General features: G+C 46.1%; 1 pseudogene; it reads left to right on the top strand.

The window, feature by feature from the left end:
- The first annotated feature begins 2175 nt into the window (after positions 1-2175).
- Positions 2176-2778, top strand: LOC101109332 (large ribosomal subunit protein uL22-like; annotated as a pseudogene).
- The last annotated feature ends 9504 nt before the right edge of the window (positions 2779-12282 follow it).

The following is a 12282-nucleotide window of genomic DNA, read 5'->3' as shown; positions in this document are numbered from 1 at the left end:
AAGAAAGTGGGAGGCCAGTCAGGAGACTTTGCCTAACTGCTGGACCAAAAACAGTATTTCATTGCGGTTTCTTTTGGACTTGAAGATTTTACATATAAGTTGATTGTTTTTATTTCTTTTATTGGAAATGGCCTATTTTTAAGATCTTTGCTGATGCTTCTATTAGCATAGTACCTTTTGTTGTGGTTTTCAGTGATATCAAGAATGTAGCTCTTTGTATATATGTGTAGTTCTAGGTCCAGAGTTATTCTTTTCTTCAAGCCTGTTTGTGTTTTTTTAAGAGAGAGAAATTTTTAATTTTTATGAGGACAGATTTAAAAATAACTTTTCTTTTAGGGACTCTGCTTGTGATATAATATTAGAAGTATTGTGCCAAGATTATTGCTTCAGCCTGCTGCTGCTGCTGCTAAGTTGCATCAGTCGTGTCCAACTCTTCGCGACCCCATGGACTGCAGCCCACCAGGCTCCCCTGTCCCTAGGATTCTCCAGGCAAGAACACTGGAGTGGGTTGTCATTTCCTTCTCCAATGCAGGAAAGTGAAAAGTGAAAGTGAAGTCACTCAGTCGCTTCCGACTCTTAGCAACCCCATGGACTGCAGCCTACCAGGCTCCTCCATCCTTGGGATCTTCCAGGCAAGAGTACTGGAGTGGGGTGCCATTGCCTTCTCCTTGCTTCAGCCTAGGCTTTTTTATTTGAAAGCACAGGGAGCTGGCTTAATTGAAGGAAAACTCAATGCAATATTTGTGATTTAAACTGGAACCTGGAGGTAGGAGATTTCACAAGGCTACATGAGATTCTGGAACTGGAAACTAAAACCTTACCTGTCACCAAAGCATCATTTCCATTTCTCTGAGTTTTCCTGTTCTCTGCTCTCTGCCTGTCTCTAAGCATCTGCTTCATTCTTCTCTGAGAAATGGTTTATCCACACTGTGGCCACCCAAGTTTGAGCACCACTGACATGTAGACTAGTATCTCTGTGCTCCAGTTTCAACTCATAGGAAAGAGAAGCTAATTCACACAGTCCCTTCAGTAGTAGATGGGTCTATCTCCCTACCCCCACTGCCGCATGACAAAAAGCCATGTCCAGGGAGTGGTGGAGTCACCAGCTGCATGGGCTTCTCCTGAGGCAGGCACATGGAGAAGGGCATTCTCAAATGGGAACAGGGACATCGCGAAAGAAGTATAATCCACATTCATCCAAATTTCATTCTCCTACTTTCACAGTTTAAAATTCTCCATACATCCGAAATCAATTTTTATGGAAGATATACTTTAGAAATATCACTTTATTTTATATTTTGTTGCAAAAGATTAGTGAGTTGTCCCCAAATTTTGATAGAAAAGGTGAATTTGTATCAGAAACACTATTGATATGAGCCAGATGTCTTATATCTTGAATTGCTTAAGGTAATTTGACTATTGCTATTTAAATATTATTTATCTAATTGTTTGAAATTCCTCTTGGTATATCAGTGTCAATTATGCCTTAGAGAGTCCCTTGGACTGCAAGGAGATCCAACCAGTCCATTCTGAAGGAGATCAGCCCTGGGATTTCTTTGGAAGGAATGATGCTAAAGCTGAAACTCCACTACTTTGGCCACCTCATGCGAAGAGTTGACTCATTGGAAAAGACTCTGATGCTGGGAGGGATTGGGGGCAGGAGGAGAAGGGGACGACAGAGGGTGAGATGGCTGGATGGCATCACTGACTTGATGGACGTGAGTCTGAGTGAACTCCAGGAGTTGGTGAGGGACAGGGAGGCCTGCTGTGCTGCGATTCATGGGGTCGCAAAGAGTCGGACAAGACTGAGCGACTGAACTGAACTGAACTGAACTGATATGCTTTGTGCTCAGTTATGTCCAACTCTGTGACCCCATGGACTGTAACCTGCCAGGCTCCTCTGTTGATGGGATTTACCAGGCAAGAATACTGGAGTGGATTCTCACTTCCTTCTCCCAGGGATCTTCCCAGCCCAGGGATTGAAACTGTGTCTCCTATGTCTCCTGCATTGCGGGCAGATTCTTGAGCCTGCAGAGCTCAACCTGCTGAGCCATCAGGAAAGCCCTTTATATGTTTGTTTTGTTGTTGTTGTTTCTTACCAATTAAAAAAAAGCCAAAGAATAGAATCAGACCAATGTGATTACCTCATGGTTGACTGACACAAGAAAGATGGGAGCTTTTCCGGTAAGTGGCCTGAGGTGACCCCTAAAAATGGTGTGCTATTCACTTGACCCAGAAAACCCCACAAAATCATGCAAATCAAGAGGTTCAAATCTTCGTGTTCACTTTAAGAACACTCGTGAAACTGCCCAGGCCATAAAGGGTATGCATATCCGAAAAGCCACCAAGTATCTGAAGATGTCACTTTAAAGAAGCGTGTGTGCCGTTCCGTCGTTACAACGGTGGAGTTGGTAGGTGTGCACAGGCCAAACAGTGGGGCTGGACGCAGGGTCAGTGGCCCAAAAAGACTGCTGAATTTTTACTACACATGCTCAAAAATGCAGAGAGTAATGCTGAACTTAAGGGCTTAGATGTAGATTCTCTGGTCATTGAGCACATCCAAGTGAACAAAGCCCCCAAGATGCGGCGCAGGACTTACAGAGCTCACGGTCGGATCAACCCCTACATGAGCTCTCCCTGCCACATTGAGATGATCCTTACTGAAAAAGAACAGATTGTTCCTAAACCAGAAGAGGAGACTGCACAGAAGAAAAAGATATCCCAGAAGAAACTGAAGAAACAAAAACTTACGGCCCGGGAATAAATGCCGCAAAAAATAAATGCAAATGAAAGTGAAAAAAAAAAAAAAGAAAGATGGGAATCACCGCCAGCCCACCATGTTTGAGGGATTCTCTTATAGATCTTGGTGGAAAGACAACTGAATTCACCACAGAGAAGCAGTTACAGCGGGAAGTGGTAGGGAAGATGCTGTCAGTTAATCTCATGCTACTGGGATCCCTGAAGGTGCCCTAGCTCTTCTTACTGGTGAGCCTCATTCTTCCATTCACTTTATGATTCTAAAAGCCACCCCATGCCATCTAGGACATTTCCTTTGCCTTTGGGGTAGCCAGGAGGGGCATCGTATTGCTTGTAACCAAAGACCTTCATCTGCTAAAGGTGGCTATCGTTTACCTCTGCCTGGTGGGCCACTCCTAATCTTCTATAGAAAACAAATCCCACCCATCCTCTAACCACTTGGCCTCTAGATCCTAACGCGTCTAAATCAAGATCTACTCCTCTTACACTTTGGATATAATAGACCCCTCCTTTTTGGCTGGCCTGAGCCAGGTTTCTGTCACTAACATCTGAAATCACCCTGCACCCAAGCCCCTCTCATCTGGCTGTATATGCGTATCAAGTGCCAAGCATAAGACTTGGAAGGCAGCAAGTACTGGTCAGTAAATAAACTACTATGCTCTTAAAATCATAGACAATTTTATAAATCTGTAGATAACAGAGAAGTGGAAACATTACTTGGAACATCACAGTGGTTAAGCCTACCTCTCCTGAAGTCAGACTACCTGGCTGTGAATCCCAGCTCTGTATATGAATATCAACTCTGTGATCTTGGGCAAGTTATTAATGTCTCTGTGTCTTAGCTTCTTCAACCCTAAAGTGTGGATGATAATAGGATATATCTCATAAAGTGGTTGGACTTCCCTGGTAGACCAGACAGTAAAGAATCCGTCTACAATGCAGGAGACCTGGGTTCAATACCTGTGTCAGTATGATCCCCTGGGGAAGGGAATGGCAACCCACTCCAGTATTCTTGCCTGGAGAATCCCATGGACGACTGAGTGACTAACACAACCGCAACCATAAAGTGGTTATGAGGATTAAGTTCTTTAATTTACAAAAAGCATTTAAACAATGCCTGATACATGCAAGTGTTCTAAAAATGGTTTTGCTTTGATGCTGATCATTTTTTTGAATGATAGGGTCAGGAATGAAAAAGAGTTCAATGTGCTCTCAAGGATTAGTATGCTCAAATCTTGGTTACTAGTTGCAGAATCTTAGATGAAATGCCTACTTTCCCTGAGAATCCATTTTTTCACTATTAAACTGGCACATATAAAGTCCCATGTGTGTGTGTGAGCTGACTCGCTTCAGTCATGTCTGACTCTTTGCAACCCCATGGACTGTAGCCTACCTGGCTCCTCTGTCCATGGATTCTCCAGGCAAGAATACTGGAGTTGCCATTTCCTCCTCGAGGGGATCTTCCTAACCAAGGATCGAACCCCAGTCTCCTGCATTGCAGGCAGCTTCTTTACTGCCTGAGCCACCAAGGAAGCCCCATAAAGTCCTATATTGGGGCTCAAATAATGAAACACAGGTGGTTTAACAGAAGTTCATGTAATAAGGACCTTGAGTTTGGGGAGAGACATGGGGTTAGCTGACCACAAGCTCATTTTGAGCTAATACAATGTCAAGGCTGTCTTAAAACTTTCAGAAGTCAGACAGGTTGCAAACAGTAGTGTCAATTAATAAAGATTACAACGCTTGGGTCTTCGCTCAGTGTTCAAGCACAGATTTAGCACTTCGATAGGCTATAGAGTGTCTGGTAGAGAGCTAGACAGAGTGAGGGATATTTCAATCAGGTAATTTGAAGAACAACTGAGAGCCTTTAAAATGCTTGCTCTGAATAACAGGAGTCGAAGAGAAAATGAAATAAAAGGTACTGAAAACGCCGTCCTGTGGTGGAGGGATGGCACTTACCTGACGTTCTCCGGAAGTCCTGGGGGGAAGGCCCTCGTGGCTCACCCCGGCTCAACGTGAGTACGTGCTCTTTACCATCGAGAAGGCGATGGCACCCCACTCCAGTACTCTTGCCTGAAAAATCCCATGGGCAGAGGAGCCTGGTGGGCTGCCGTCTATGGGGTCATACAGAGTTGGACACGACTGAAGCAACTTAGCAGCAGCAGCTCTTTACCAACTAGAGCTGTTTAATGATGGAGAGGGCTGCCTTGGAAAGCCACAAGCCCCTGACCCTGAGAGGAACTAGGTGAACCTGAGTTTGTGTGTGAGTGTGTTAGCTGCCCAGCTGTGTCCTCCTCTTTGGACCCCCATGGACTGTAGCCCCCCAGGCTCCTCTGTCCATGGAATTCTCCAGGCAAGAATACTGGAGTGGGTTGCCATTTCCTTCTCCAGAACCTGAGCTTAGGGACATATTAACAAAGAACCTGAAATGTAGGAAGGATGGGTCATTCATCACTTCTCTGTTTCATTTCACATTCTGAAAAAACATTCCTTTATTTTTGTTTTTTAGATTTAAAAGAGGTCAACTAAACACTTGACTGATGGGTTGCAACTTTTGAAAAGTAGGAGCAGCTGCATATAAGGGTTGCCTTTTGCGCTAAGGGGAGTGGAAAGAGTCATGATTGCCTCCCAGGGCAGAATGGCCCAGCTGGTCCTGTCTTCAGGATCGTGCCAAGTGGTTAGCATTGAATCTGCTTTCACTACTGCTGACACTCGTGCCCACAGCCTTGGAATGACCCAGAGGAAGTCCCACCCCAGTGTGATGATAAGATGAAGCCTTATGAATCCATCTGAGTGTAACATCTCATTTTGATCACTTCCCTCTCAGCCCAGAAGGCTTGGAAGAGAGTCGATAGTGCAAATCCTGTTTGCAAGTGCATTTCTTTCTAAAGAAAGAGTTGCCAGAATGTTTGCTCACAGAACAGCCACTGGCTAGCAGAACTCACACTAAATAATCACAGGGGATTAAAATGAATCATGGGGGTCAGAATCATTCCACACTAAAAGTGGATGGTTTACTTTTTCTTAAAAAAACAAAAAACAAAAAACACCTTCCCTCCATATCCAAACACTGCTCTACCTGCATGCTGCTTTTTAAGAAAAAAAAAATATAGAAATACTATTGTTTAAAAATCTATTTCTTGTGCACTGTAGATTCAAACAGCACTGAGAAACAGCCCATGGACATTTTGATATTTATGTGTTTGATATATGTGTGTGTGTGTGTGTGTGTGTGTGTGTGTGTGTGTGTGTGTGTGTGTGTAGGAAGAAATGTAAATATCTTGTACAGAAACTCTTAACTACAGCTGCTTATCCAAATAGAGGCAGCAAGAGATGTCAATCAGTGAATCATTTGAACTCCTTGAATCCCTATTGCTGCTTTCCCTGGAATATAAAATTTATATTTTAAGGCAGGACAAGAAAACAATTAAACACAGAATTCTCTCTTTGTTTGGGCCTTTTCCCTCCCGACTGTGCAGTGTGTACCTGCATTACACATTAACCAGAGCTCCTCAAAGATGGGAGTGCCTGCTCAACCATAAAAACCAATTTTTTTCTTTGTTCTGAGGCCAGCAATGTAACTTCTTAAAATAATAGTGTTCTTCCCCAGCACTGTAGGGGGTCATGGTGACTTGCTGCCCACTTTGAACAAGCTTACCTGGACTATGTAAGCTTGGTGACCTTTATGTAAAATATCAGTGTGTCATTTTGATATATGACCTTTGTCTCAAAAATGTATATGACTATGCCTTCTAACAGTTGGGATAGTTCTTGTAGCTTTCTGAGAATCTGTTTCTAGGGTTATAATCCTCCATTTGGCTCAAATAAAATTCTCTTTTTTATTCTTGATAGTTAACAAGAATTTTCAACAGGAGTTTCTTTTCTAATGATAAAAGGACTATATAATAATTATTTAAAAATCTGGAATATATGGGAAATTATGAAAAATTTCTAGGTTCAGAAAAGTGAATATTAAAAAAATGCACATTTTAGGTGATTGGTGTCACATAAAATGTGCTTAGCTGTCCTTAATCACAACACTTCTGACACCAGATGTGTTGGATGCTTTTTTTTACACTAACCTATTCTTCTTATTCTCCAGACACCAACTGGGTGTCTTACAGTTCAATTCTAACCCTAACTACCCAGAGTTATTTTTCAGATTCTATAGGACTACCCAGTCAAAAGTCTCCGACTGTCTGTCAGCTGTATTTTGACTAACTAGCTGGCTATTAGTAGCGAGTTCTCATGACCTCCCTCCTCATTCAATAATTTGGTAGAATGGTTCACAGAACTCAGGGAAGCACTTCACTTACTATTACTGGTTTATTATAAGGATACAACTCGAGAACAGCCAAACAGAAGAAATGTATAGGGCAAAGCACGACATGCCTTCTCTGGGCAGGCCACCCTCCTAGCACTTCACTGTTCTCATCCACCAGGAAGCTCTCCAAACCCATGGTTCAGGGGTTTTGTGGAGGTTTGATTACTTAGGCATGACTGGTGAAATCATTAGTCATTGGTGATTGAGCTCAGTCTCCAGTCAGGGGTGGGAAGTTTGGTGGAATGCAAAGTTCCACCCTTCTACTCATGCCTTGGAGACCAGCTCCATCCAGAAGCCATCTAGGTGCCTCCAGGTATCAGTCATCTCACGTGCATACAAAAGATACTTATCACTCCCCAGAGTTTCCAAGGGTTTTAGGAACTGTGTGTCAGAAACTGGGAACAAAGACGAAATATATGTATTTCCTGTTATGCCGCAGTGCTCTATTTTAAAATGTTTGAAAGGCTATATCAAAGGGTTCTCTGGGCCAGGCAACTGAATGCCAGAATTGAAAGACCACCAGCTAAGTACCTGGCTGATTCATTTTCATCAAAACTGTTGTGGTTAAAACTTCCTTCTTTGTATGGTTAGCTAACACTTACTGGCAATCCCTGAGCCCGGGTTGGGGCGGTGTTCTCTAAGTGTGGTCTTGAAGAACAGCATAAGCATCTTCTGCGAACTTGTTAAGAGATGCAGATTCTCAGCCCACCTCACACCTACTGAATCAGAAACTCTGGGGTGGGGGCCAGCAATCTGTGTTATAACAAGCCCTCCAGGTGATTCTGATGTGTGTTAAAGCCTGAGAACCACTGCCTGGGGTGCTCCCATCCCGCAGTGGGGAATTGGCTCCAAATGACTCACACTCTCAAGTCCAATCACATACGTATCTGGATCTGTGTGGCAATTACACAGGGACATAAATCCATAAAAACTCTTCACGCTCTACACTTACTATCAGTGGATTTAATCAGGCCTACTTTGTTTTGTATTTTGGGGGGCTTTTTGTCTTGTTCTGTTTTTATCACAGTCAAATTGTATTTTTAAGAAGGCTGGTTGGGGCTGGGCTTGTCCCTATGAATTAAGGTGTCAGACCCAGGCATGATGGCCCCAGCAATACTGTCTTCTAATCAGTGATCACTAGGTGGGCATTCCATGGTATCAACAGCCAAGGAGGCCTATCCCCAAAGGTATTTATTGACATTGTTTAGCAGTGAATTAGTCCCCAGCAACAATCTAAACTTGTTCTATAGCATCCTGGGTATGTCTCCAAAATGTGGGGCACAGACCCAGGAAGCCCTAAGGTGACACGTGGGAGCAGGTGGGAGGGAGTACTAGTCGTTCAAGCTGGAAAAGGGAAGCTGAAGAAATCTAGGGAGCAGTGATAAAACTCAGCTGATCTGGGCTATGTGTGCCAAGACAAGTCTTGGGCAAGAGAGAAGTCATGGCCAAAAAGCCATGAGTCACACAAACAGCGAGAACAGACCTGCTGAGAACAGCCTCTCTTCTGCTGATAGATTCTAGAGGAGCATGAGAAGGCGGGGTGTGGGCGGGGAGCAGATGGGCCAGGAAGGGCCCTGCAGCTCCTAACAGGCGTCTGTCCCCTGTCCTGGTCATCAGGGTGAGGTGCCGACCCCTGAGAGCCACAGAGAGCTCTGCACCCAGTCTCGGGACCACACAAATCCTCTGCTCCAGGGCCAAGGTGTCTTGTGAATCCTGAAACGAAAAAAAGCCCAGCTTCCAGTCCCCATCACGAACTGTCTTCTTGATGAACAGACCTTCCTTCGCTCTTATTTGGGGAACCCATCCTAGATTATGCAGCTGGGCTCACTTCTGTTAATCTCCACACTGCTGGGCAGTGTCAGCCCTGCACAAGTGAAGACTCAAGCAAGAGAAAAGTTGGAGAAAAACTGCTCCAGCAGGTGGACCCCGAGTCCACGCCTCGCGCTGCGCATGCGCACAGTCGCCTGCCGCTCCCCGCCCCTGCGACTCCTCCGGGGTTGCGTCTGAGGTCTGGGACTTGGGAATTACGCCAAACCTGGAGTTTTCCTTTCAAATGCTCCCTACAAGGTATTGTTCAGTCCGCCCTTGCCCAGTGAAATGAAAACACATTAACAACCATTCCTATCTAAATCAGTGAAGTTTCCCTTCATTTCCCAGACCATTTAAGGTGAGATGCAGGCTTCTGCGTTTCTGGTTCCAGGACCTACTTGGTTTTGTTTCTGATGCTTCGATTGCATAGTTTCACTGTGGGGGATGCTCGTTAGTTCCTTTGCCTACTCAGCATCCAAACTTTGTTTCTGTGTTGGGTGAGTCTCCCATTGCATAAGGCTGGGCGGAGAAAGGCCTCCCTCTCAGGGCAGAGGCAGAAGCAGACAGGTAACCTCTTTCCATCTCCTGGGAGTTAGCACGGGCAGCTGGGGACCTGAGCTCAGCCGGTCATGCTACCACCTGCGGCTTTAACTCTTGAGCAACAATGCCAAGACGAAGGGACCACTGAGGAGTTCTTCACTGGGACAGCAGTGCAGTTTGAGTGTCCAGGGGTAGCGGAACAAGTGGCAGCTGCCTGGTTCCATTGTCCTAAAGTGTGATCTTGTCAGCTGACTAGCCCAGGCCTGTTTCTGTTCTCCATCTCCTCTGTCCATGTCAATACTTGTGGTCAGCTCTCTCCTTCTGGGAGACTTGGTCTCCTTTCCCCGGATCCCAGGTCAGCAGTCATCGCTACCTCTGCAGGCTCTGTGCCCAGCACCTCCACCCTGCTGTGGGTGGCTGATCCTGGTTGTCAGGGTATCAGGGGCCAGCTTGCCTGGTAACTCCTGCCTGCCTGATGCTTGTCTGCTAAAGCCAGCGTTCAGCCGAGTTTTTGGAGGTTTTATTCCAGGTATGACAGTTTTCAGCTAGTTCAGAGGAGCTTCTCTTTGTGTAAATGTGGCACTTCTGGCCCCACAGGTTGTGCAATAGGGCTGCTCTAACAAATAACCTAGACAGTGTATTAAGAAGCAGAGATGTTTCTTTGCCGACAAAAGTCCATTGTCAGGAAACATTTAACAGGAGGCTTCCTGTGTGCTGTTTTGGATCTCTCAGGAATTCTCTGCTCCTTAGCCTCTCCCGGGGGCTGAAGAATCCAGGCATTTCCTTCATTAATTTTTTTATACAGTGATAAGTATCCTCTTCCTCCTTGTAAACCTTATGGTAAAAGTGATTGTTTACAAATCTCTCTTTAATATGGATTGCCTGTGTTTTGTAAGTCTGGAATTTTAGTCTTTATCTTTGCTAAGAATAACAACTTTGTAAGACAGTATATATACACACACCACGTTAATTAAAACACCTTTGCTCCATCAGAGCTCTGGTCCCCATGTCTTTCTTTCTCTCTCTCCCTCCCTCTCTTTTTCAGGCTGATCCCCTGGAGCGCAGAGGCTCTCTGAGTTCACTTTCCTGCCCAGGCTTCTGAGACCCTCTGGAGAAGGTGTCTTGCACCTTAACCTCATTGAGAGGGCGCCTGAGGCCTTCGTGAACAGAGCAAGCCCCGTGCAGGGGCTTTATTGGCTTTCTGTGTAAACCAAGGAATATCAGCCTCTTTCTCTCTCCTTTACTTTCTTATTGGTCGACTCTGGACCACCAGGTTCCAGTCCATTAAAGGACCGCAACAGTCCATTTAGTCACAGCTATGGTTTTTCGATTTGTCATGTATGGATGTGAGAGTTGGATCCTAAAGAAGGCTGAGCACCGAAGAATTGATGCTTTTGAACTATGGTGTTGAAGACTCTGAAGAGTCCCTTGGACAGCAAGGAGATCCAACCAGTCAGTCCCAAGGAAATCAACCCTGAATATTCATTGGAAGGGCTGATACTGAAGCTGAAGCTCCAATACTTTGGCCACCTGATGCAAAGAGCTGACTCATGAGAAAAGACCCTGATGCGGGGAAAGCTTGAAGGTGGGAGGAGAAGGGGACGACACAGGATGAGATGGTTGGATGGCATCACCAACTTGATGGACATGAGTTTCAGTAGGCTCCAGGAGATGGTGCAGGACAGGGAAGCCTGGTGGGCTGCAGTCCATGGGGTCTCAAAGAGTCAGACATGAATGAGTGACTGAACAGTAACAACAAATTACAGCAGACTGGGTAAGGCCCAGTAAGTGTCTTCGGTCCCAGTTCTGGGGGAAGCACTTAGACAAGGTGTGAGCAGCATTGGTCCCTGCTGGAGGCCCTGCGCGGCACCTGCTCCGTGCTCCTCTCCTGGCCCTGGGTGGCGCGGGACCTGCTCCCAGCTCCTCTCCTGGCCCTGGGCGGCGCGGGACCTGCTCCAGGCTCCTCTCCTGGCTCTGGGGGGCGCGGGACCTGCTCCGGGCTTCTCTCCTGGCTCTGGGCATGGCTGCCTCTTTGGCTTTCCTGGGCTTGTGGCTGCATCTCTCTGGCTCAGCTTCACGAGCCCTCCCTCTCTGTGTCTCTGCGTCTTCTCTTTCTCTGTCACTTGTAGAAAGGGAACATTTGGACACAGAGGGAGGCCAACGTGAAAAAGTCACAGGGAGAGACCTGTGTGAACACAGTGAGCTGGAAGGTGGCCATCTACAAGCCGAGGAGGTGAGGGTGGAGGGCGAGAGCAGGAGAGTGCTATAGAAATCAAGGGACAAAGATCACTTCAGGAAGGAAGGAATGACCGCTGAGGTCAACGCTGCAGAGAGGCCTTAGGTTCCCGGATTCCATCTGGTTAAGGAACAAATGGCAGATAAAGAACTGGGGACAGAAAAGGCAGATAACCTGTAAAGAAAGAAAACGGGACTGAGGATAGACAGAGGCAGTCACTGAATAAATGTGAGGTTTGTCTGCTTGGAGGATGGGAGAGGAAGAAGGAAATGGCAGCCCACTCCAGTATTCTTGCCTGGAGAATCCATGGACAGAGGAGCCTGCTGGGCTACAGTCTATGGGGTCGTATGGGTCGGACACGACTTAGCGACTAAACCACCCCCCCCCCCCCCCCCGCCCCGCCACCGCCAGGATGGGAGAGACAGCCCCTGTAACAAAGCTGGGGATGAGTCTGCAGGGAAGTGCCTGGAGATGGCAGAAAGAGGAATGTTCCAAGAGAGATGCCGAGATTCAGATGGAAGCAGTAGCCTCGAGCTCAGATGGGAAGAGGACACCTCTTCTGTCCTCTCAGTAGTGGCAGGAAGGTGAGAATCCCTCTGTGACAGCTCCCTTCTTC

The sequence above is a fragment of the Ovis aries genome, chromosome 2 (genome assembly GCF_016772045.2).
Source record: "Ovis aries strain OAR_USU_Benz2616 breed Rambouillet chromosome 2, ARS-UI_Ramb_v3.0, whole genome shotgun sequence".
NCBI lineage: Eukaryota > Metazoa > Chordata > Mammalia > Artiodactyla > Bovidae > Ovis > Ovis aries.
Note: the sequence above shows the minus strand (reverse complement) of the source record. Positions and strands in the feature narration are given on the sequence as shown.